Source organism: Vulpes vulpes, chromosome 13 (genome assembly GCF_048418805.1).
Source record: "Vulpes vulpes isolate BD-2025 chromosome 13, VulVul3, whole genome shotgun sequence".
NCBI classification, from domain to species: Eukaryota; Metazoa; Chordata; class Mammalia; order Carnivora; family Canidae; genus Vulpes; species Vulpes vulpes.
In genome coordinates, this window is record NC_132792.1 from 60,679,594 (window position 1) to 60,705,262 (window position 25,669).

Genomic DNA, 25,669 nt, shown 5'->3' on the forward strand with positions numbered 1-25,669 from the left:
CTGATGATGCTGATCATTTGTTTGGGAATAATTTGGTTACTTTTTATTTTTAAATAATTATCCTCTCTCAAAGGCCCTGTGGCCTCATCAGCTTTCGTTTCAAAATAAGGGCAACAGAAATCCCTGAAGTTCGCATTAGAATCTGCCCTCCAGGGCAGTCCTGGTGGCTCAATGGTTTAGCACCGCCTTCGGCCCAGGGCATGATCCTGGAGACCCAAGGTTGAGTCCCACATCCGGCTCCCTGTATGGAGCCTGCTTCTCCCTCTGCCTGTGTCTCTGCCTCTCTGTTTCTGTGTCTCTCATGAATGAATAAAATCTTAAAAAAAAAAAAAAAAAAAGAATCTGCCCTCCAAAACGTGCCTCTTTGTCTTGTGATAGCCACGATCCAAGGCAACTTTCAAACACACGTGTCACGTATGCTTCACCATTTCCCCTACACCTGAGATTACCACACAGTATTTCCCAGTAATTTGAAGGCAAAATTATAAAACAAATATGAATTCTCACTATAATCTAATTTTGCAATTACATTTTTGTAAAGGTCTACAAAAGAGAGAAGGACTTTGTTCCTGAATATACACATGTACCTGAAGACAAGTGGTTTACCAAAATTTAATATTAACTTTTGTAAATTCTGTAACCTGCAGCTGGAAATGGAAGCAGCCCCAGTGTTCCAGTTCCATTATTGTCAATACTCATGCAACAAAAACGTGTAAGAAAAAGCCTCAGTCAATGACTTATTTGTCTTAAGCCCTATCATGCAATCACAACAGAATCTTAATAACAGGATTTGACTCTATCACCTAATTATACCAGGGATGACTTTTTAGAACATTGGACCTTCATTTGTAATTGTGATGCCCTCTTGTGAAATCTAAGCAGATGAATGAGGTTAAATTAGGACACCATCAAGAGAAGGAACCTAAATTTGAGTACATCTGCCACCAGTGGCACTAGGGATTCAGCATGGACACAAATCAAATGCTTCCTATGTAAGCAGAGTTAATTAGTCCTAAAAATGCCCTAACACAGTACAAGGCAGTATTTCTTCTCAGAAAATGCAACTTTATACTGAGAAATATATTCCGTCTTAACTTTAAAATGTCATTCAAAATTATCCTATGAGAAAGGGCATCCATTTAAAACATCTGGCCTGGAACCAAGTTGTGGAGTTGCATTCTGCTTCTTAAAATTCACTCTTGTAAGAATCCAGACTTTTTCTCTCCTAAACTGTGGCTTAGGAGACCTTAACACAATGTTGTGCACTTAGTGTGGGTCATTTTGGCACTAGATGGAAGGATCCTGCCCTTCTTCTCCATCTTAAAGACGTCTTGGGGGGATATCTTAATGTGATCAGGGCCCTTAGACTCTTCCTAACAAGCATTGCCACAAAGTAATCTCTTGTAACCCTTATGGTTGCAGGCACAGAACAAGACCATTGTGTGTGACCTGATTTCATTTCAGTGACTGTCCCAGTAAAGAATGACATCATCCCATTCTTTTTTCTTGATCTCCACTTGTGACTGTCCCCATCTCCCCACCCCCACCCTCATCATAATTAAACTGTTCCCCTCCCTCCCTGCTCCGCACTCCTCATCCCCAGGGGAGTAGCTATTTTCCTCTTAACTTCCTGCCTGAATGTACCATTATGGCAAGAGCAAAGGGTTTTCCTCTGGTGGGTTAATATCCTCAGAGTTTGTTTCCTTGCCATATTAGACAAAGCTCTATTCTCTTGACAGCCAAAGCATACTGAGAAGACCATCTGCTAGGACAGGTCTCCGTCAGATGAAAATGGAGAAAAGCCAGCTAAAGGTGGCACAGGCTGATGGGTGCAAGGTTTCTCATCCTATTGAGGTTTGGTGTTTTCTTTCAACACAGATTCATTGGCATTGAGGATGTAGTGTCTAAACAGATCCATTTAACTGTGTGTATGCATGTGTGCATGTTGGTAGCTCACGCATACTAGCGCTCACTTTATCACTTAGATTTGTATTGATGACTCACACATGAAAGTATTTAGTTTCGGAGGGATGAAAGGACGACGCCGGAGAAGACATTAGTTTCAAAACTGGCATTCAAAGGCAACTAAATAAAACGGTGTGAAGGAAGACGTAGGTTAGGTTTTTTTGAGTGTTATCTCTTACAGGGAAAAATTAAAATCCATTTAATATGCCCCACATCTGTGTAATAGAGAATGATGCACAAATTCAAACTATGAGCTATGAAGACACTGCAGAAACTGTAGATTACTTTGATACAATAGTGAAAAAGAGTCAGAATAAAACGTATATTTTCTAAGTTTTCAATTACGTAAAATATTAGGTAGTACCATATGAAATTGCTGCTTTTATGGGTCAAAAAATAGTCAAATAGTGGCAATTTTCTATGAGTCCTCATTGCACAAATTCATATACAAAAAACTTTATGGGCTGAGGTTAAGTGTGTGCGTGCTTTATCTCAAAAAAATTCATATTGGATCGTTACTATATTGTTTTACAACAAATGTGTTATTTTAATTGACATTAGGATATGCAATGAGAAATGTTAAGGACGAGAATGTTCACAAAGAAGAATGGGCTTCTTAGCACCTCCAAATTCAGCTCTGGATATTCTGCAACAACCTTTAAATCTCAGTGGATACAAGGATAATTTTAGCTGTTTTAAGGGCCTAAACCTAAAATTGATTCATTGAAAAGATGTAGTTTACTATTACAGTCCATGGGCAATATGGACAATTAACAAAAGCTCTTAAATTTAAATTAAGGCATTAAGTATAACAAATTATTAAGGTAATATAAAAAAATAATAAAGTGCCAGGGAGGCACAGCTAAGGCATACTTATGATAAAATTTTCCATCCTAAATAGGCATCAACAGGACTAGGAAAGGTCTTAATTTCCTTACAAACAACACAGTCGCTGTTCTAAGCTATCCCATCTGTGTGCCCCAAACCTTGTCTGACAGAGCATTTTTTGAGTCCAGAAGGTACAATAGCGGCCATTCAGATTTTGGCAGGTGTATTTCAAGCTGAAAACCAGGCTTCACAAAAAATAACAGTCTGTTCCACAGGTGTGAACATTTTTGACAAGAACCCTCAAAATCTCCCCCAAGCTGTGAAATTTAATTATCCTTTTGTTGTCTTATTGTATGTGAATACAATCCATCTCTCCTTGGACCAAGAGAGAGTCTTCTGGCAATTGGACAATCAGGAGATGCTTAGGCAGCTTCTGAGTTTTGCTTATAACATCTCCTGGTTCTGTCTCTTGTGTTATTTTGGAGGTGATGCCAACTCAATGAACTGCAGGTAAGCAGTTCTTAAAGCTGGAAAAATATTAAATGAGAGAACTTTATATTCAGATGACAGGAGCAGAGAGGCGATCAAAAGTGCACAGGGCAGCATTTTGAAGCTCTAAGGCTCATTAAAGTGGTCCTTATTTTATAAACCTGTCTGAGCAAACACAGAAAGGACTCATTTCTTGCTACAAAATTTACCAGATGGGAAGACTGTGGATCTGGGAGTACAGATGTGGTGGTGAAAAGTGACTCAGCTGCCTATCGAATCCAGCTCAAGTGATGGATGAGGAAGGGCAGAGATTTTGAAGCTAGCAATTGGTCAGACTTTGAATCGGAATTTTCCAGTCCAAAGACAGAAAAAGACTGGAAACTTCTCTCATAGGAGACCTACAGAATTTTAAGAAGTGTCTTGTGTGTCAAATGTGACCAAGTGCTTCTAACTTGATCCAATATTAAATGTACTTCTGTTTTCTCATAATAAGAATATGCTGAAAAATAAAAAGGATATAATGCTTAAAGTGATTAAATTACCCCTTAAATGGAGAACTGACTCAAGAAGATGAAGAACTCTTAAATAGTCACAGTTCTACTGTTTATTGAATTAATTTCTAACCAGATATCTTTTTTTAGTTTCTGTTTTGCAATATTTCCTCTCCTGGTTGAAGTTTTGAAGGAAGGAGACCTAAATTTCAACTTGTTTCCTCTTATTTTTTATTTAGCTTGTGGATAACCAGCTTCCAATAAATTTCTGGTGATACCCTAGCTCATCTATGCACAAAACACTGAGAATTACAGGAAAAAAAATAGCAATATTCATGATTTTCTGTTAAGGAACTAACCCCAGACTTCTATACACTTCCAGATACTTCCCTACTAAACTTGCCATTTGTAGTGTGGACACAATGCTTACTTCTGTAAGTATTAGAAAGAGAAGCTGGATAAATCAATCCTCAATTCAGGCCAGGCCTGTTGAAGATTTCATTGTTTGTATGAGGTTCACAAACTTTTTCTTCCCACAAACTTTTTGGTGATTAGAGGACTTTATCCAAGACAACCTGGACCAACACAGGATGTTGGATGAAAAACAAGCGAAGGAAGGGTAATGATTTTGAAAAGCTGCAATTTGAAAGCAGTAGGAACTCAACAGTTTCCATTGCATTAGTTTGGTTGGGGTAGAAGGGAACACATTTCAATGTTGATATTTGAGAAAGACAGACACATGGGGCTGTAAACTCACATGAATCAACACCCCTAAGAATATTTTGGCAACCAAGGTTGTATTGCTTAGGTGTGTCTCTGTAACTCTTCCTGGCCCCACAACACTCTGGCACTAATATTTACTTGGCCAAGGCAAGAAAGTGTCAAGGCAGATCTATGAACACGACAGTTGATACCTGAAGTTTTCACCTGAGACTGGATGGCTGGGTGTAGCAGGCCTGCCATTCACTGCCTCTAATTCCCCTGAGCTCCCTAACAGCTCATGACATGTTAATAAAGCTCTATGATTCTTTCTTTCCTTCTTTCTTTCAGTAATCTTTACACCCAATGTGGGGCTCAAACCCACAACCCCAAGATCAAGAGTCACAGGCTCTACTGACTGAGCTAGCTGGGCGCCCCTAATTCTTTGGATACTCTTAATTCAGATGGTTCTTTGGCCATCCCTGAAGACTAATTTCATGAAATGGCTCGATCACATTGAAGGCTCCTTTTAGCTCTCTCAGCCAGGGAGGATGAAAATGCTACAGGGAGGTGCAGGACTTTTCAGTTTCTTACAATTATTCCCCATCCATGGAACAGCCCCTTTTCAAGTGACATGGGGTGTGCAGGTTTAATTAGCGCCTTGGTTTAATTAATCAAGAGATAAATGTTTGATAGAGTACCTTTGAAGATTTTCTGCAATTACTCTGTCTTGGAGAACCTGCATGTCATCCGCCAAAATCGCCTTCTTCAGACGGTGGTGGGTGGCCGTCAGCACCTACAATGGAGGAGAGCAAATGTGCCCTCAGTTGCATTTTATCAGTGGCCGCTCTCATCTTTCCGATGGCGCCCTTTCACAACTTCAAAGGGGGAACATCATTAGGAATAATATGCTTCAAATTTTATCCACCCTGCTTTTCTTACAATCACTTGCGAGAGACTTTGAAATATGGTGGGTAATTCAGTGCTTCTGTAGGAGTTTCCATTCGTCTCTCTCTTCAGAGAGACTTTCCCTTAGATTCATTTCATATTATTCTTTGACTGGATTTCCTAAAACTAATAAAGAAGAATTTCTTTTTAAAAGTTTACAAAGTGTTCCAAGTTTAAAAGTTGAGTGACATCAAATTTCAGGTTATGACACCTGTTTGAAAGGAAAATGTCCTGACTCATAAAATCTCCTAAAAGCCTGCTGCAAGCTGTTATTTGATGAGTAGCAAAGTAAGCATTTAGAAGCGGTTAAATTTGTTTCTATTCTGCATTTTAGGCAGTTGAAAAATGTAACTAAAATCAACTTAAATACTTTGATTAAAGGAAACACCCACATTAACTCAGTAAGTACCTGATAATGCAATCTTGCTGCCATCAATAGCACATTTTAACATGTATACATTATCTGATATATAGTATAGAAGAGGAAGTAGAAAAAATATATATCTTGTAAGAAAATATAAGTTATCAGAAATATAAAAGGATAGGAAAACAATATGCACAATTTAACAACCCTCAATTTCCTTTACCTTTAAAAGGATTTCTCTTGCAGCATAAATATTAAAACATTTCATGTGGAGCTTTCTTACCTCTTCATTGGCAAAAACAATTGTCGATACATGCAGAGGGGAATCTCAGAGGTAATGGATATAGATTATTTCCCTCAATAAAATAGACCTGGAATCTCTTCTGGATCTGAACTGGCCCTGGTGATTCAGGTTAAGTGTCGGCAGTACCTGGTCCTTTGCTCTGTTCTGGAAGCTTCATTCTTATAGGGAGGTTGCTGCAGTAGGGCCTCTCTGGTGCTGGCCTATTGCCGCAGGACCCTTCCTCCCACGCCACCCTTATCATGTCTCTTTCCATTCCTGACAGAGGCTCAACTCCTCCACCCATTTACGCCACCCTCCCTAATCTGGCACACCCAACCCAGTTGACCTTTTGACTGTTCTCCTGTGCTTCCCATCCTGGGAGTTGGTGAGCTCCAGGACAACTTTTACAGTCTCTGTTTCCATGTCTCTGATACTATTGAAAATTATTATAAGCATCACAAAGATGTCTACTTTTTAAACATGTTCCTAGAGGACATGTGAATGTTTATGTTTATAATTATGCATGACACCTTGTGATCTCCTGAAGTAAGAGTTTACACAGGAGTGTAAACTGTTAAGTATCTGGCTGTGGTTATGCTGGCATAGCCCAATGCCAAAGAACACCCTTTTTGTAGTCATTCTGAATAAACTACTGGAATCAGATGCCTGCATTCCAGGCTACAGCATTCACTGGCTATGTGACCTTGAGTGAATTACTTAATTTCTCTGTGCCTCAGGATCCTCTGAAAAATGAGGATTGAGGATAGTATCTAACCCATACGGTTCATGTGAGGATGACATGCTAGCATCCATGTAAAGAACTGAAAGGGGTTCATGGCCCAACATAAGCACACATTAAACTGGCAATTATTATTACTTGGGGTAAAATTTTTTCTCTCTTTTTTTTAGCCTGTGATAAAGATACAATTGCCTTTGCAGTGGTAACTTGCAATCTAAAGATATTTTAATGGAACGAAACCAGAGTTTTCATAAATTTTATAAACGAGGGTTCTGATTTGTCGTCATTAAAATGATAATGTGTGGGAGAATAATGTAACAATTTAATTGCATAAGCTATTAGAGGAAGAAGAGAGGCAGCCTCAATACCTGGCTGGTAAGTATGTGCCCACGAGAGGCAAATGGGGGCACCTGAGTGGCTCAGTCGGCAGAGCATCTGCCTTTGGCTCAGGTCATGATCCCAGGATCCTGAGATGGGGACCCTGTAGGGCCCCTTGTTCATTGGGGAGTCTGCTTCTCCCTCTCCCTCTGCCTGCCCCCCTCGTGCTCTCTCTCTCTCTCTCTCAAATAAATAAAATCTTTTTAAAAGTTTGCCTTTTTTTTTTAACAATTTCATCAATGAACACTTGCTTAAACAAACTTATTCTTTAATTTCAGCAAAACAGCATCATCTGGCAAAGAAAATTAATATTAAAGAGAATATTATTGGTTTATGGTTTTATTCATATTTAATAAGCAATTTCTTTTGGGTTTTCAATGATCTAAATATAATGCTATTATTAGGGATGTACAGTCATACAAGTATAATTTAAGTCATTTGTACCTATGTTTTTTAGGGTACATATTTCAGTGACATTTTAGTAGAATAATAATATAAGCCAATACTGGGGGCTCTGTGGTCCATTGGTCAGGCTGTGAAATGCTATAGGAGAGGACCCACCAGCCTAGCTTCCTCAGGGTTCTCCCCCCTATCCCTCTTCCTCCTCTCCTCTCCTCCTGCCGTGAGACTCTATTTACACTTCCATTTCGCTGTTCTTTACCTAGAAAAGTCCACCATTATTGGCTCCATGCATTCAAATTCTAAGTGCCTCTCTGGGATCCACTAAAATTCTGACATTTCCTGACAACCTTCGTTTTCATTTCTTTCACCAGCACTCCAACACTTAAAAATCTGTGCCACAATGTGGCATTTAGTTATACAGTCCCCACTGTTGTCACTGCTGCTTATATGAGTGAAGGGCTCATTTCACGATCAGGTTTTAGGATCGCTAAGCATGAGGGTTATACTTGAGGCTCCGTCTACATCTCATACTCTAATCAATAATGTGGCCACGGGTTAGTACCATGCACCTTGATGGAGCATCCCTTCATGTCAGGATCTGAGTCACATATTGGTCCTGGGTTTGCTTTGGAGTTTATTCAAGCTTTGGTAAAAAATATCTAATCTGAGACCCTGAATGGCTCCTGAAGCAAGGATAGATTGTTGGTCCACTCGGCGCTGAAGCTGGGACACACAAACTTGAATGAAGCAGGGGATCACTGGCCTGGCTCTGGGTCATTTTGCCCTCCCTTTTTCTTAAGCCAGATTTACAATTTTTTCTGTAAGCAATGACTTAGCACAAGACTCAGATGTGTCTTGCGCAAACGCATGTGGGGAGAGAGAGAGAGAGAGAGAGCAAGAAAGAGAGCACTCATATGAATCTCAGTTTCTCTGGAAAGTACACAGATAAGATTGGAGGACATTCAAAATCCCTTTCTGGGGACACCTGGGTGGCTCAGCGGTTGAGCATCTGCCTTCGGCTCAGGGGTGATCCCATGGTCCCCGGATCGAGTCCCACATCAGGCTCCCCGCATGGAGCCTGCTTCTCCCTCTGCCTAGGTCTCTGCCTCTCTCTCTCTCTCTGTCTCTCATGAATAAATAAATAAAATCTTAAAAAAAAAAAATCCCTTTCTGCTCTAAAATTCTCGAAAACGTTGGCACGTACGCCTATTAATTTGACAATAACATCTACAAATAGGTGTGGGTGTGCATCAGAATTTCACCTGCTGATAGCATACTGGGAAGTTTGAGCTTGATAGTTTCAGGGCTGTACTTTAAAAGTTTGGTTTGTGGGATCCCTGGGTGGCGCAGCGGTTTGGCGCCTGCCTTTGGCCCAGGGCGCGATCCTGGAGACCCAGGATCGAATCCCACGTCGGGCTCCCGGTGCATGGAGCCTGCTTCTCCCTCTACCTGTGTCCCTCTCTCTCTCTCTCTCTCTCTCTCTCTGTCTCTCTGTGACTATCATAAATAAATAAAAATTAAAAAAAAAAAAAACGTTTGGTTTGTATGAGCGCTGCTGTACTTAGCACTCATGAATCCGTGCTATAAAGCAAGTAGACGATCGAACTTAACTCTCTCGGCTTTCAGTTGTTCAGAAACTGAGCTGCATTTCCTGGCTCTCAAACTTCGTAAACTCATCCGATTTTGCTGCAGAGAAATGTCATTAAAGTAACAGCCCTCGGTGGCAAACACTAGCACCATTCATAGTGAGACGCTGAAACGGTAACTGATGTTTTTAAACGGTGAACTGGAGGCACTTCCCTGCACAGTACGCACATACACACTGAGGTGGACGTGTAAGGTAAATGCTTCGTTTTCTTAGGCAGTTGTCCTTTAATTTCTCCTTAAGAGTGGCTTTTCGTCTTGTTGCAGGAGTGCATTCTGTCTTTGCTTGCTCTGCCTTGGAAAGTAATAACAGCTCCAAACGGCTTTCCCTAAGGAGTTGCTGGAAGGCCCAAAATGTCCTCATTAGAAAACTTGCACTGAACCACACAAATCTCGCCATTGTGAATGGTGCTCGCATGTGGGACTATTACTTCATGCACAATGACATGAGACCAGAAAACATGTGAACAGGAAGCCAAACCCAAGAGAGAGTTGGGGAGCTTCCAGCTTTCCGAACGGCACAGAAATGAAGCAACATTCAGCAATATTCTGCACTCAGGTGTCTGGGGGGACTGCACAGCTGTGCCCTAGCCCACTCTTCAAACACTGCGCAGGAGAGCAACAGTGGCTCCCCAGCACCCCGTCTGGAGTAAATCATTCTGTCAGCAAACCCAAAAAGATTGTGAAGAGTGTAGCACTTGCTCATGAAGCCAAGGCTTTAAATGGCTTGAGTAACCTACATGTGGAATGACCAGCACCATATATGGAAGCTCAGTATATTCCTCATACTTTCTATTGTGCTAATGGGAATTTCCCCAAATAGATCTCGCTCCTTCTTTCCATAATAAACTTTCCCATGATGCAAGTTCATCTCATTCTAAAATATAATATATATGGTGATTATTTTGTATAAATGATACAGTAACAGTTCCTTTCTGGAACTTCTCCCTTTTCTTTTTCTTTTTCTTTTTTTTTTTCTTTTCTTTTCTTTTTTTTTTATGGCGGAAACATTTTGGTAAAAATAGAAACCTATTTCATGATCTCAAACGCCCAAAATAATTTCTGAAGTTTGGGGAATTTTGAAGTGAACTATCAGATGCCAGATGGAATTTAGCTCATAACCAAATACTATCTTTCTGATGAGCGATAAACTTTATATTTACAAGTGGAAACAGCTTCTTAAATCTGTTTTTAAATATGTTGATACGGTTTACTTTCCAGAAAGAAATATTATATGACTTTGTGAGACTAGTCATAAAGTCTGGGGCTAAGCCCCCTTCATAATAACTGGTATTTGCTCTGAAGTGTTCAGGTGGGGAAGGCACTCTGAAATGCAGGAAATCCGATCGAGGCTTTGCCACAGAAGATTAAGTGCTGAGTGCAGCAAGGGTGAAAGGTATAAGAAAACTGAGGTTATCAAGTAATCAGACCTCAAAGATTTAAAAAGTCACAGCTTCCTGTCTGCTAATCAGATTGTTTTCGATTCACTCTAAATGCTAAAATTCCTCCAGTTGTCATTTTTTAAAAATTCACAAATGTTACTCACCCCTCCTTTCCAATTATGTACCATTCAAGCACATGGGAGGAACTTGCCTGTCACAGGGAAGAAGGAGATGGTTGTAGGCTCAGTAATGGCCAGATGGGAAATCATCAACTTTGCCTTAGTCTTAGAAATGACCTCCTTTTCTTTAGTCTCTGAGAGCATCCCCTAATTCATGGAAATGTCTGCTGAGGAAGGGCTGCTTCTTCATGATTAAATATTCTTTGTAAATATGTGCTCTTCCTCAATAAGTATTCCACTAGCCCACAGATCTTTTTTCCTAGTCTCTCCTAATTGCTGAAGGCTCAGAGGAAGTACAAATTAGTCTTTTTAAAGGGTATGCATGGCTATTGGCAAGACTGCCCTAGACATGGCCTTCCTGTTGAAAAGTTAATGGAAAAACAATCCGCTCAACAGCAGGGATGCGAGATGAAAGCTCAGAGCCCAGTAAGCCCAGATATTGACATTTCTTGGGGGCATCGAGCATAATAGGGAGAGCTTAAAAATCCCCTTCCCACAAATCTGGCAATTTTCTACTTCTTAAAAACACTTTTTTGATTTTATTTTTACTCGATGTTGCAGTCTACCTTCTTACTGACACTTCAGCTCAACATCCCTCCCAGCCAAGAACTCAATTTTCTGTTATAAAGTTGTGCCTCCTCTTGTTTTATGGTATTCCACTGTAGCTACCCAGTTGAGCCCCAAGTTAATAGAGACTTTTCCTTTTTCCTTTCATTCTCTCATTCAGCCCCCAAGTCGAGAATGTCCTACCTTTTAAATCTTTCTGGTATCTGGCCCTGCCGTCCACCTGCACTGCTCGGGACCTCAGCATTTCTCACTGTACACTACAATAGTCTTTGAACCTGTCTCCTAGTTTACCACCCCCACTCCGGCTTTGCCCAACCCCCATTGCGTACTGGATACTAGATGCTGTATGTAAAACCTTCCTAAAACAAAAATCGTATCTACTCTCTGCCTCCTTCTCCCCGTGCAAAGTCCTCCATCGATTCCATTGATTAGAGGGTCACCCTGACAATGCGGGTGCCGGTGAGTTAAGTGCCATGCTTCCATCATTGGGATGGGTTTGCTACCAATAAATACATTCGTCTCTTAAACCAAACAGTGTCTTAATGATGCAGTTGGTTTACGTTTCAGCCCAAGCTTTTTATATCGATATGATCCTATAAAACAGACTTTTTTCAGATCACGAGCAGGTCCATGCAGGAGTTTGAGTTTTCCTAGAGTAATAGGTCTAAACACCTCAGCATGAGGCACCGGAGTAGTCATGGTTGGGCCCCAGACTAAATCTCCAGCCCCTCATAGATTCTACACTCGAGCACCAACCCCAGGCTTTCTCACACATTCTTTTCTCTAATCCTCCTCTTCAGCAAGATCCTTTCACACCTGCTGGCTGATGCTTTAAAACTCACGCAATCACTGTCATCTTTGTCATCCTTTGATGGACACTAGGCAGAGGTAATCACTCTGGCTTCAATTCTGTCACTTAATCTAAAAAGCACTTCTGTTTTTGCAGGTAGTGCACTGTTAGGAAAATTATCTGTCGTTTCGAACTGTCCCTTCAGACTATAAACTCTTCCAGGGCAGAGTTTGCATCCCTAGTCCTCAGCATAGCATGGAACACATAGTAGATGCTCAATAAATGAATGGATTGAATCAAAGATGAAAAAATAGAGTAAATGGAAAAGTCCTAAAATGGATGGAAACCCCACTCTTTCCCAACACTGTATGAAGTAGTTCACATCTATGATCTCCTTTCAGTGCTTTCAAGAATCCAGTCTTTGGGGGCAGTAGAAGTGGTCATATTTTACAAATGTGAAACCTAAGGCCACAAAGCTTAAAGATCCTGCTGTTGGTCTTATAACCAGGTAATGGCAAAAGCAAACCTCAAATCTGGACCCCATCATGGTTTGTATTCTTTCTACTATGACCGAGTATGCCTTTGAAGCTAATGTTGAGATTATGTGGCTGATCTTTGTAATTAAATTAACTAGCATATAGAAGTTAGTGTTGACAGATCACTTTTAAATTTAGGGGTAGAAGCAACTAGAATCCAGTCTCATTTTCAGCTTTAATTACGCCTTAGAATTTCTTGGAAGCCACAGAGAATTCTAAGTGGAAATGTCATTTAGAGCGATCCTTTAAAATAGACATAATTCTAAAGGATGTTTCCTATGTTTACTGAATAATTCTATTGCATTCTGAAATTTGATATGAAATCTTTCCACGTGGCCCATGTTGGATATTATATCACACAAAATTCTGGGCACTACATAGATACAACAAATGTGAGGCCATATGTGTGTGTAAGTGTGTATTTAAGTATCCTGAACTCTCACACGCATTTGTACGTCTAAACATGTAAACACAAACACATGCATCTGTACATGCTCATTGTATGTGGTTTTTACATCTGCTTGCCTAAAGATAAAGACAATGCAGCTCAGTGGATTCATCAGAGTACTTACGGCACTAAAAGTGAGAGGTCTTGTCATTTTGTATTTCTTAGCTTTCTTTTAAAAAAAATTTTTTTTAAGGATTTTATTTATTTATTCATGAGACACACAGAGAGAGAGAGGCAGAGACACAGGCAGAGGGAGAAGCAGGCTCCATGCAGGGAGCCTGATGTGGGACTCGATCCCGGGACCCCAGGATCATGCCCTGGGCCGAGGGCAGGTGCTAAACCACTGGGCCACCCAGGGATCCCCATTTCTTAGCTTTCTTACCTGAGTAAGGACAGTGATTTTCTATATGCCACAGTGCACCAAATTATAATCATGGTTTTGTAAATGTAAGTTGTACAACTACCCAAAACAGAACTTCAAGTTCAGAAACTGTACCTTCCTTACTGTTATTCTCGGGTTTTAAATTCACTTTTTGTTGAAAGACCATTTCTCAAAGCAATGAGCATCAGCCCGGAGAAAAATACTGTGTTAATTCAGCATTCTTTACCAAAACACAGTATCATGACGGTGCTTTGGTTTCGTCCAGGACTTAAGAAGTTAGTGCCCGGGATCCCTGGGTGGCGCAGCGGTTTGGTGCCTGCCTTTGGCCCAGGGCGCGATCCTGGAGACCCGGGATCGAATCCCACGTCGGGCTCCCGGTGCATGGAGCCTGCTTCTCCCTCTGCCTGTGTCTCTGCCTGTCTCTCTCTCTCTGTGTGTGTGACTATCATAAATAAATTAAAAAAAAAGAAGTTAGTGCCCATGTTCCTTGAATATTTGAACCCTTCAGCTCTGCAGGGAAGAACTCCCTAACGATTCGCGTGTCCACTACAGCCAAAGTGTTTTGCAGAGTTTACACAAGCCCGTGCAGGTCTCAAGCCGACACCGAACGATGGGATTCATTTCATAGTGTGGAGAGGAACTGCCAACAATTACATTTGTCTGAAACCGGGAGCGCTGCAAGCTGCAGAACTGAAGGTTTAAGTCCTGCCATCTTCTGGGCTTGCCACAGGCCAGGTGAACAGCCAGGACTCCTGCCTGGGGTGACGAGGTGGTGCCCCAACAGTCAGAAGCCGCCAGGACCCGGCGAAAGGGGCCAATTTCAGCACCTGGCCCGGGTGCTCTTCTGTTAAGCGAATTATCGACTCAAACCTCCTTCCCCTCCCGGTGCTTCTAGGAGGGGCTCAACTGGGTGGAGGACTTTGGCCAGAGACACAACTTTCCATCACCCACGAATCCCGGCGGGGGGAACGCTTCTCAGGACTAGATAGCACCCAACGGGCGAGGGCAGGGCGGGGAGGAAAGTTGGTTTCCTTCCTTCCTACAGGAAAAGCAGAGCATCATACTCACAGGCGCCGCCTTCAAGGTCCCCTCCAGAGAGCCAGCCCTGGGAGCTGGCAGCGTGCGGAGGAGCGGAGACAAGGTGGCAGCGGGGCTTCCTTCCTGCCCCGGAGGCCGAGGGGCATCGTCCCCCCGCCGCCCTGACCTCCGAGGCGCGGGGAGGCAGGGAGGCCCGGCCTCTGACCCGCGCCGCCCGCCCCGGGGCCTGCGCGCCTGGGCTGGGGTCCGCTCTGCGCCGCCGCAGCCGCCCGGCCGGACAGCGGCCCCGAGTCATGAGGGGCCGTCCGCGAAGGGCTCGCGGGGCGAGGAGGGTTATATAAGCCCCGCGAACTCTCATCATCGCACACCCCCTGGACCCAAGGCTGCCAGACAAACAAAAGGCAGTTCCAAGAAGAGGAGGAGCAGAGGCAGAAGTTACGCTGGGGGTGAATTTCGGGACACTGCTGAGCGGACTGGGAGGGAAAAAAAAAAAAGGGCAACTCAAGATGCGTATGCAAACCTCGGCAAACCTCGGCAAACCTCGGCAAACCAGCAGCGAGCCGCGGCCGGAGGCGGGGGGGGCGCAGCGCCCGGGCGGAGGTGGTACTGGAGGGACCCAGCGCTCGGTGAACGCGGCTGCTTCTGAGCCTCGGCCCAGGTGCTGCTTCTGCTCGCTCCTCTCCCGCCCCGGGCTCCTGCTGCCCCCAGGACGGCTGCGGCAGCGGGTCCCCTGAACCCTCTCTTCGAAGCCTCGAGTTGCAGTCTCCAGGGGCCTCGGGCTTTCCTCCGTGGGAGCAGGAGACCGAGCCTGGGGGTCCCCCCGCACCCCCAGCCCCAGCCCCCAGCTCTGAGCCACCGAGCATCAGTCCTCCCCGCTCCCCTCCGCTCCCCAACTTGCTACCTCCTCTGTTCTGGAGACGGGGCTGGTCCTGCCCCGTTCCCGGGGCGCTGCTGCCCAGCAACTCCCCACGGCCCGAGGAACTCTCTCATCCCGGTTTGCAAGACTTCTAGGTGTCTCCAAGCTCATTACCGACTTCCCAGGCCGCCCTCGGCCTCACCTACCCCAGCACATTAGAATATGAATCACACGCTAAAGGCGGCCTCTGGTTCCCTCACTTCCCAGCCTTACTCACATCCTCCTCCTCAGCCTGGAATGTCTGCACTCCGGGTTAGTTAAATCCCAACTTCCCCGCGAAATCCTTCCCAAATTCCCCCCTCTCTTCTCTCTCTGCTGATTGTGCCTCTGCTGTAATCCCTCGCGCGTGCCATGTGCCTTCATAGGTTTCCCACATCCAGCCGATGGGACAAGGAAGGGGCCCGCATAAAGCAGGCACTTAATGAGTGTATCCTGAATTTATTCATTTATTTTTTAAACATATATATATATTTCTAAAGATTTTATGCATTTATTTGTCAGAGAGAGAATGAGAGAGAGAGAGCTAGCAGATATGCATAAGCAGGGGGGAGTAGCAGAGGCAGAGAGAGAAGAAGGCTCCCCACTGAGCAGGGAGCTGATCCCAGACTTGATCCCAGGACCTGGGGATCCTAAACTGACCCGAAGGCAGAGGCCTAACCGGATGAGCCCCCCAGTTGTCCCCAAGCGTGTACTGCCTTTAGCTGACGGCAGATGTGATCTTACCTGGGGGTCAGTCTTGGAGTGAAAGGGGCTGGGTCTAAGCTGCAGGCTCAGGTGAGTGCTGCCAACCTGGTGGTGAAGTATTGATGATGGAGGTGGGCCATACGCTGGTGGGGGTGCATGTTTGGAACTTTTCATAAATTTTAAAAAGAACAGCTATATAGAAAGCTTTATAGAATGGAGAAGGGCACCTCCAAACTTGACTTGAGTCAGCTTCCTCCTGGATGTAAGTTCATGAGGATAACCGGATGGCTGGAGTCTACTGAGCCTCTGCTACTGCACATTTAGAGGACCTATAAAGTGGTGCTTACTTAATAGAATGCCAGGAAAATTCCCCAAAGGTGAGATTTTTCAGAAATCAGACTTCTGGGATGCATTTTATGGGGGGAACTCCTCCATGACTGAAAGAACGCAGGCTATCACCACAGCAGGTCCACGAATGAACAACAGCTCTCGGGTGAATTGTTTTATGATACAGGGTGAAACACAGACCGTGAGCTGTCAGGTACTGAATTTCTTATGGCTTCGTGCTAGAGTGTTCTTAATGACGTTTCCGCTGTTATTCTTTGGTGAGAGCAACGTGCTTTAAATTCCATCTGTGGTGGTTGGATCGACCATGGCGTCATTTAAGAGACTTAGGGTGTGTCTACACCGTACAAGCTCTCCAGTACATACAAAATGCTCAGTCATTTAGAAGAACTTTCCCGCCTCCACTAATTTGGAACAATAAAAACCAATGCAGGTTCTAAAGAGAAACGTTAGCCTTAAGTTCTTGGGGTTTGGGCTTCAGGAATTACAGAGGAACTACTCAATTGAGTAGTTCATGTATAGGATCTTTCCTCACTTTGTCCTGCTCAGATCAGAGCCCTAATGTTTATTATAGCTACCATTTATGAGGCCCTACGAGGTTCAGGCGCTGGCTAGATGCTTCTCATGCATTTCTTCACGTAGCGATTGTCCTAAAACAGCAATTTTTATCTTTGCTTTTCAGATGGAGAAACTGGTAACACGAGGATTTGAACCCACATCTATCTGGCTACCCTGACTACAATTTTTCCATTCTGCTGAAAGCTGGTGGGGACCTGAGTTAGTAGCTCATCTGCTGGTTTTCAAACTGGGTTCTAAGGAACCCTAGGCCCCGGAGGAATAGCTTTAGGAATCTTTGGGGAAGAACTGGGAAGGAGGAAAGGTGGAAGGTGGACACAAAGCTTCATTTCACTTTTATGGAGCGACCTTAAGTTTTGTTTGAAAACAACGGTTTTGCTACTAAAAAAGTACTCTCATACTCTTGATCTAGTTTAACTTGTTCATGGAAAAGTACAGAACTTGGGGGCCAGAGAGATTAAATGCCTTCCCCAAGACTTTACAGACAGGCCCAGCATTAACTTCAGATGTCCAAGCTCCGCCTGAAGCCACTGGTCTCCCTACATCCTTTATCTTTTCACTTACCAAATAGCGGAGAAAGGGAGAGAGACCTGACTGTTTGCTGACGGAATTCTTCATGTCAAATCGAAGAGCAGAAACCCCTTCACTTCAGTGAGCTGGACCATGTTCGGCCCTTCGGCTCTAAGTCTCAAGTTACTCAACATTCACACTGTGGCAAATTAAAATCAAGTGAGGAATTAAATATGTAATCTGTCTGGATGATTTGGGGCTCTCTTCCGCTTCTCCTGCAAATCAAAGTGGGTCACGAAGGATACTTCTGCAGGAGTCAGCTAGCTACTTCTATAGGCTTGGCCTGACAATACTCTCGCTAGAAGACTGTTCACATTGCCATGTTCATTAATCCGGTCAAAAGCGCCTCTCTTCCCATGAGCCACAGTATGTGTGGCAGAGATGTTACTCTTCGAGGGGCCAAATATATAGCCAAGGGAAAGCAAACTCCCTTCCCTCCCGAGTGCGAAAGGCTCCCCACCTGGCTCGCTTTCTTGCAGCTGGACCAGCTGCGCTCCACCTGGTCCTCAACCTAATAAGTTTCATTTCCCTGCCAGACCACACAGTCATTGAAACAAGCCGACCGTATCCCACCCTGGAAATCAAGGTACACCTCACCCTCTTGTTACTACAAAGCCTGTCCCCCAACAGCCTTTTCTTGTTCAACTCTCTTCCCAAATGCAACCTCTGTGCAGCTCGAAAGGCATGGAGTGTCTTCCTCCCTGGGTGGTTAGGATATGTCATTGACAAGCCCTGTTGATCCCATGTGTACAGTGTCGGATGTCCTGCGTTTGGTCATTCTAGAACCTTAGATCAGGACTTTCCTCACCGTCGGAGTGAAGAGGAGGTGATCAAAACAATGACCAGACACGAATACTAATACTAAATGGAATTTTCAGAGAACTGGTGCCAAATATCACTTCCTTTGGAGTTTTGCTAAGTGTCAGGCTGTTTGCGAATAGGAATGAATTTTAACCGAAATTATGTCAGCCAGAACTGACCTTTATTAATTTCAAGGCCCTAGAGCTTTCCCATCTGCTCGTTTTAATTTTTATCATTCTCACCTGGAGATTTTTGGGAGCAACAGCATTGTTCTCTTTCCTGAGATGACTTAAGTTTAGCCCTGCCTAATGGCAAAAGAAAAGATGACCCTTCCGTTCCCGTCATTTAAATATTTACTAACTGCATTCTTTCTGTAAAAGTAGCAGAAAGAATTTTTCTCATCTCCACAGACTAGAGATTATAATAAACAGGTCTCTATTTTTTCCCATCTGAAACATTCCAATATTAATATATTTCCAAATTCTGAGCCCTAGAAACAAAGCTTTAGATGTAATTTCTTTTCCTATTCATGAGATTTGCAATAGGAAGGTCATGTTTGTACTAGATTTTGGTTTGAAATTAATCTTCTTTTCTCCTTAGCATTTCTATAGAATCCAGGCACTTCATTATTTAGTCATTTCCAAATATTAAATGCTTGTCATTCTTGAACAACGATCTAATCTTCCCTTTATGGGTGGAGAAACAAAGTTGTGGAACTTGGAAATCATTGCCAGGGCATAGATCACTCTAAAGGTTATGGCTACCGATTGAATTTCTTTCCTCCACACATTCTTGCACTACAAAGTAAAACTGTAAATTGTTTCGTAAGCAGCATGTATGGCATCCTCGGACTATTAGAGAGTATTAACTAAAAGCTCATTTGCATCCTGCCTCACAAGAGAAACTTTATGGGGTAAATAAATATATTCAAACTCCACAACCAAGCTCAGCGCTGAGGCTGTGCTAGGATCACCCCTCCACCCCCTTTTCTGGCCCACGCCTCCTACAGATCAAAATATATTCTTAGTTCAGTTGAACAAGGGTTCATTTAAACCACATCTGCTGCTCATCAAACCTCTATTTTAGGACTGGGGAATTCTTTTTCAGAGATAGATTCTGTCTGGAAGGTCTACGGCAGCAAATAGTCCTCATTAAATTTCACAACATTTTACCAACATATATACAGTACCCGCTTTTATGTGATTATAGAACCCAGGCAAAACCCTGCACCCCCACTTCAAAGGATTCCTCACTTGACTAATTCTAAAGAGTAAATTGATTTTCTCATCATTTGTTGTATTTGACAATAGAAAAGCTGACGCAGCAACATTGCTAACATAACAGCTCATTTCTATTCAAGGGGAAGGAATTTGCGTTAATATTCTTAATGACTGGCATCTTTATGAGAAATGTGAAATCATTTATCCTTAGCAATAACCTGACTAGGATTAAAAAGTACTTGGTACTCAGAACGGAAGTCATCTGTCAGGAAAAATTATTTAGACTGATGCAAATTAACTGAATAAATTGGCTTCCTAATTATGGCGTATATATTCAAGTTTGTTAAAATTGGTTTGAACTAAAGCATTTGGAAAGGATCTTTCAAGAAGTGATCTGACATTCTGTTGGAGGAAAAGATAACACATTTATTTCACATTTCCTAAGGATTTCTGGAAATGATTTAAGAAGCAAGGGCATGTAAATCAAAGGAAAACATTAAGTAAGCACGTGTATGTCTTGCTTATTTGGAACAGTGATAATGCCTTACAGAAAACATGGAGCAGCACGTGCATTGGGGTGCCCTAGATTCCAAATTACCAATAGTGTTTTCCTGGGGGTGGGGGTTGTTTCCCACCCTCCCAAGGCTGGCTTGGGCATGAGCCCAAGGGACCAGGCGAAGAGATGAGCACTTAGGCCGGCCCTAACAAGCAACGTACAGACCAGTCTGTATTCTGTAGGAGTTTCGCTCTTAATAGGCACAGTATTGCACACCAGTTAACAAGTTTTTATTGGAAGCTCAGTCTTCTCTTCCTCGCCAGCTTCACAGCAAAACTTCATTTAGCTTTTTACCCAAAAACCTAGTAAATTGTGGGAAGAAGCACTTCACCAGCATTGGAGATTTAATTAGTCTGGAAAAAAAAAGGTGTAAATTGCAGGAAAATGTAAACTGCTTTCACGTGATTAATGACTGGGTTTTACCGTTGAGCATTTATATAGAACTTTCTTTTGAGAGACGGTGTTGATTTTCGGAGACAGGCGGACTTGGGTCCAATTCCTAGCTCTACAGGTGTGTAGTATTTTCACCTAGTTCGTTTACTTATAGAACTAGACCAGCTAAGACAGGAATAACAAAGCCTGAATGTGAATAGCAGCGTCTATCATGTGCTAAGTACGCAGTATGCTTCGGTTTCTTCTCCCTTTTCTGAGTCCTTTAGGGGAGTTCCCGTCCTAAGCATGAGTTTGGTATTAATTGCCCCAGTTGAATAAAAAAGATATTCCTTTTTTTCAGTAAGCGTTAGCCAAGGGGTGACCCTGTCAACCGTTGCCTAGGTTTCTATGCTTAAATATGAATATTTAATTATATAAAGGAAAACAATAGGGATCCTTTAAAAAAGGCAATGATTGATAATCATAAACAATAACATGACTGTTATTGTTGTGACTTCAGCCTGAGGGACAAACAGTTATTCGAGGGATCAGGTAAACACAGGGTGTTGGGCTTTCTGTTAGAAATCCCTAGAGGGCAGCCTGGGTGGCTCAGCGATTTAGCACCTGCCTTCAGCCCAGGGCCTGATCCTGGAGTCCCAGAATCGAGCCCCACGTCAGGCTCTCTGCATGGAGCCTGCTTCTCCCTCTGCCTGTGTCTCTGCCTCTCTCTCTCTCTCTCTCTCTCTCTGTGTCTCTCATGAATAAATAAATAAAATCTTAAAAAAAAAGAAAGAAATCCTGAGAAAGCCTTTGCTAGAAAACAGTGGGTTAGAGAGACGTAGAAAATACGAACAGAGAGAACATCAACCAAGAAATTCAGTGTGTGCCAAATTCAGACGGTCCCCTCCAGTGTTTCTGTGAGCAGGCAAAGAAATAATCTGCACGTAAAGACATAGATGCCTGAGAGAGGAACTGGGGCAAAGCGTAGGAGCACAGATCGGGCCGAGAAGATGGAGAGAACGCAGAAGCTGGGTGGGACAGAGACCTGGGCACACCTGACTGCAGAGCACGCACTCTCTGAGGGATGCTGGCAGAGGACCGAGACAGGAAAAAGCCTCATTCTGCAGAATCTGCAAGTACCCCTGTCTGGAGCTGGCAGGTGCATTAGGAAGAAGAATGAGAGGCTAAGAGCCAGAGCCTGAGGCAAGGATGATGGACAGCAAAGGGAGTGATAATGGGCCGTTCCTGAAAGGAATTGCTCTATGCTTTAAACAGGTGCCAAGCTGAGTAACATGAGTCCTGATATGTGACTGACTTCCATGAATGCAGTTTTTACCGTGAACATCCCTTACCTTGCAGTAAGGTTAAGTGGTGCACCTGAGGTGTCTGTGTGCTGTGATACTATGAGGGGTCAGGACAGGGGTCATATTACTAACAGAGAAAGGAAGAAGGCGGAGCTGGTCTTCTCAGCTCACCTAACGATTCTTATCTGAGGAAAAATATATACAGATGAGTATTATCGAAAACTTTGGAGGGGGAAGAAACCACAAAAGGAAGGGCTGTAAGTGTGGGTTGGAAGAAGAGAGGGGAAACATTACGTTGTATATTCTACTGCTTATCCTGAGCTCCCCTCTTCCCTGACTGGTCTTCCTGTATCATTGCTCAGGGGGTAGGGGGTGCCTGTGAGGGCACCTTAGAAAGTCAGATGGGTTCACTTTTTTTTTTCCTCCCAATTGATTACAGCAAAGAGAAAAACCATAAAGTCCAACTAACAGTGCGACTGAGCATCCCTTTTGGTCATATAGACAAGAGATGATAATCTAAGAGGTTGTTTGGGCAGTCAAAAGCCACACCTGTCAGCTTATCGACAGAGCAGTTCAACTTTCCAAAGACTTTTTTAAAAATGTGGAATTTGTTTTCTTTTGTTATTTCTTCTTTCTGGCTCTGAGAAGGTGTCCTTTACTATAAACCCGAGGTTTGGTGAATTGAACCAATTTAAATTTTAGGTCTTGTGTTTAAGTATTTAGATCATGACTTTTTTTTTTTTAAAGATTTTATTTATTTATCCATGAGAGACACAGAGAGAGAGGCAGAGACACAGGCAGAGGGAGAAGCAGGTTCCACGCAGGGAGCCCGACGTGGGACTCGATCCAGGGTCTCCAGGATCAGGCCCTGGGCTGAAGGCAGTGCTAAACCGCTGAGCCACCTGGGTTGCCCAGATCATGACATCTTAAAAGCTTTATAGAGAGCTCCAAAGATCATTCATTCACTTAGCAAATATTTATTGAATGCTCCCTGTATGTCAGGAGCCACTGTTGATGTAAATAAGATGCGGTACTGCTTTTTCATACTTACGTCTTTCCATACAAACTAAGTTCTTGGAAAAAATTGTCACTAACCGAATTTTAAAAACTACCAGTCATATGATAAAGAAATTGGTTAAACTATCAACCAAGCTTAATGGAAAAAGGAGGATTTAATTAATAATAGAGAGTCTGGAGGTGTCTGGGTGCTGATCTGGTCCCTATGGTTAACTATATCAATCACGTTAGTCAAGCTCTCAGATCCTGTTTCCTTGTTTGCATGATGGGGACTCTAGGTCATAGAGGTATTGAAGAGAATTAAATTAGATAATGTACAGAAAGCATTTACTTGTACATGATAGGTAAGTGTTTAATAAATCTTAGCTGTTATTATAGGTAGTATTAGTAAATAAAACATAGGTATCTTTCTCAGTCATTTTTCTTTAAGAGAATGTTATTTTTTTCTATTACTAAATACAACATGAGCCCCCCAAAATTTAGATATGGTCATTAGGGGTGTGAAAAAGGCACCGCAGCATCAAGAGGATGTATCAGAAAGAGTACTGGTTCCAGAATTTTGGGACTTGTGTATCTGTAGACTATGACTCTGCCATTTAGTAGCTGTGAATAATAATGATACGTTACCTTCATAACCTGTTTCTTATTCTGTAAAATGGGTCCAGTTCTGCCTGTGTTATCTACTTAATTCAAGGAATTATGAGGGTCAGGGATGCCTGGGTGGCTCAGTGGTTGAGCATCTGCCTTTGGCTCAGATCATGATCCTGGGATCCTGCGATCCAGTCTCACATAGGGCTCCCTGCAGGGGGCCTGCTTCTCCCTCTGCCTGTGTCTCTTCCTCTCTCTCTCTCTCTGTGTCTTTCATGGATAAATAAATAAATCTTTTTTAAAGAAAGGAATTACGAGGGTCAAATAAAGGAGGATTGTAAAAATGATTTGCAAAGGATAATATGATAAATAATGAGTTTTCCTGGGCTCTGGTACTGATTATTGGTGACTGATTGGAGAAGTTGTGATTGTGGTTTATAAATACTTTAAGTGGACATTACTTTTCAATTTATAAATAAATAAGTTATAAGTTTGGAGGAAGTGTGGAGAAATAGAAACTCTGGATTCTAGTTCTTTACAAGTGCCTCAGATCAGCTCTATTTGCATCTGTGACTTGCTTAACTCCCCTGGGGCTCTCTAAAAACATTTGTATTTGAAAATAATTACAAACAACCCTCTACTGAGGTATGGGGAGTTGAGTTAACTTACAGAAAAGTGGCAAGAATGACTTACTCAGGTTCATCTGTTGTAATCAATTGGCCCCAATTCCTTTGTCAATTGCTCACTTGCTCTCTCCTCCCCTTCATATACATATGAACACCTCATATATATACACCTCTAAATATTTCTCAGAGTAGATCACCCAAGAATGCAGCTCTGTTTCTAATTCTTTAAAAGGGGCACATATCATTGTATGTGATACATGAATGCTCCACAGGGTTGTCGAAATCCAATAAATGTTTGAGAGATAGCACTGGGGGAAGTATGACTTGCTATATGAAACAAAGGGATGTGTGTTTCCTAAATTGGGAAAAATCCAATTACATAGAACTTCAGAGGACTTGCAAATCATGGGGGGGGGGGTACACACTGAGAAAGTCCGTCGTGTATGTCTGTAACAAGCTGAAGGTGAGAGCTTCCTTACGAGCCTCTATGATGAGTGAGAGAAACAACAAAGATGCTCTCCCACTTTGCCACAGGGCTAGTCCTCCTGCAAGGACTTGAATCTTTATGCTGTGTTTTGCCTGTGAGCGCTTGCCATTTTGGGTGGTATTTTTGGTGGAGATCTTGAGCATGTTTAAGAGAAGGTCACAGAAACTCAAGAGCATTTGCTGCTCAATGGCAGGGCTACAAATACAAACAGGAAAAAGGAAAGCATGTTTTACGCAAGTGTTCAACGTGCAGGCGTAGTCGAAGACGGTATGAACTAAGTATTGTCAGGAACCAGAGAAATAATTTTCATAGAATCCCTTTCCAGTGTTCGCTGTCGTAAAGTTTAGCTCTGTGACAAACAGGTAATCACTCTGCCACATTATCCTTACGTTCTCAGCAGAATTCTCCCTTTCATCAGAAGCTGTAATTCTGGTAAGTTTGATTTCTTTATAATTCCAACCAGATTTGCGATCTACATTCTCCAGTGGAGTGAAATACGACCAATAACTTAAAAATATTTGTAAAAACACTGCTTTTCCGGTCACATATTTCTTTCATTGCCCTGAAAATCATAATGGCTTCCTTTAGATACTTACAACAACAATGAAAAAAGGAAATCTAGAACACGTTTTAGAAACAAAACTTTTTCAAAAAGTCCAAACCACACTTAAGCATTCTAAATTAATCTTTTATTTTGAGTTATTAAATTGTTATTCTTTATAATACAACACAAAAAAAGTAAGTTAATGACTAGGAAATACATTTATAATCCAATAATGATTGATTTTACCTCCTTTATAAATAAATCAGTTTTAAACATAAATTATACAGATATATAACGGGATATGCACTCATGTAATTTATTAAACTATGAAGACTATTGCTCTTAGATTTCTCTTGGGAAAACCCCAGTACCTGAGTAAGAAGTTCAGATGTTTATTTCTCAACGAGGTGATGTTTCTGAGGAACAGCTCAACTGTTCTAATGCAACAGGTTTCCCTAATATTGAGAAAATGTGATATATTTGGAATCATTTGAAGCATGGAGCAGTGAAA

General features: G+C 42.5%; 1 protein-coding gene across 27 annotated transcripts in view; it reads right to left on the reverse strand.

The window, feature by feature from the left end:
* Positions 1-25,669, reverse strand: part of SULF1 (sulfatase 1) — a 175,407-nt gene that overhangs the window by 136,236 nt on the left and 13,502 nt on the right. For 9 of the 27 annotated variants that reach the window (XM_072734577.1, XM_072734568.1, XM_072734570.1 and 6 more), the window contains one exon: positions 5,174-5,268. The exons of 7 other annotated variants lie outside the window; for them this stretch is intronic. The gene's annotated coding sequence lies outside the window, so the exon portion shown is untranslated. Of the gene's footprint in view, positions 1-5,173; positions 5,269-6,067; positions 6,297-14,582; positions 14,882-15,453; positions 15,708-25,669 lie in introns of those variants that run through there. 11 more of the 27 variants (XM_072734589.1, XM_072734571.1, XM_072734561.1 and 8 more) reach the window with 7 other exon arrangements.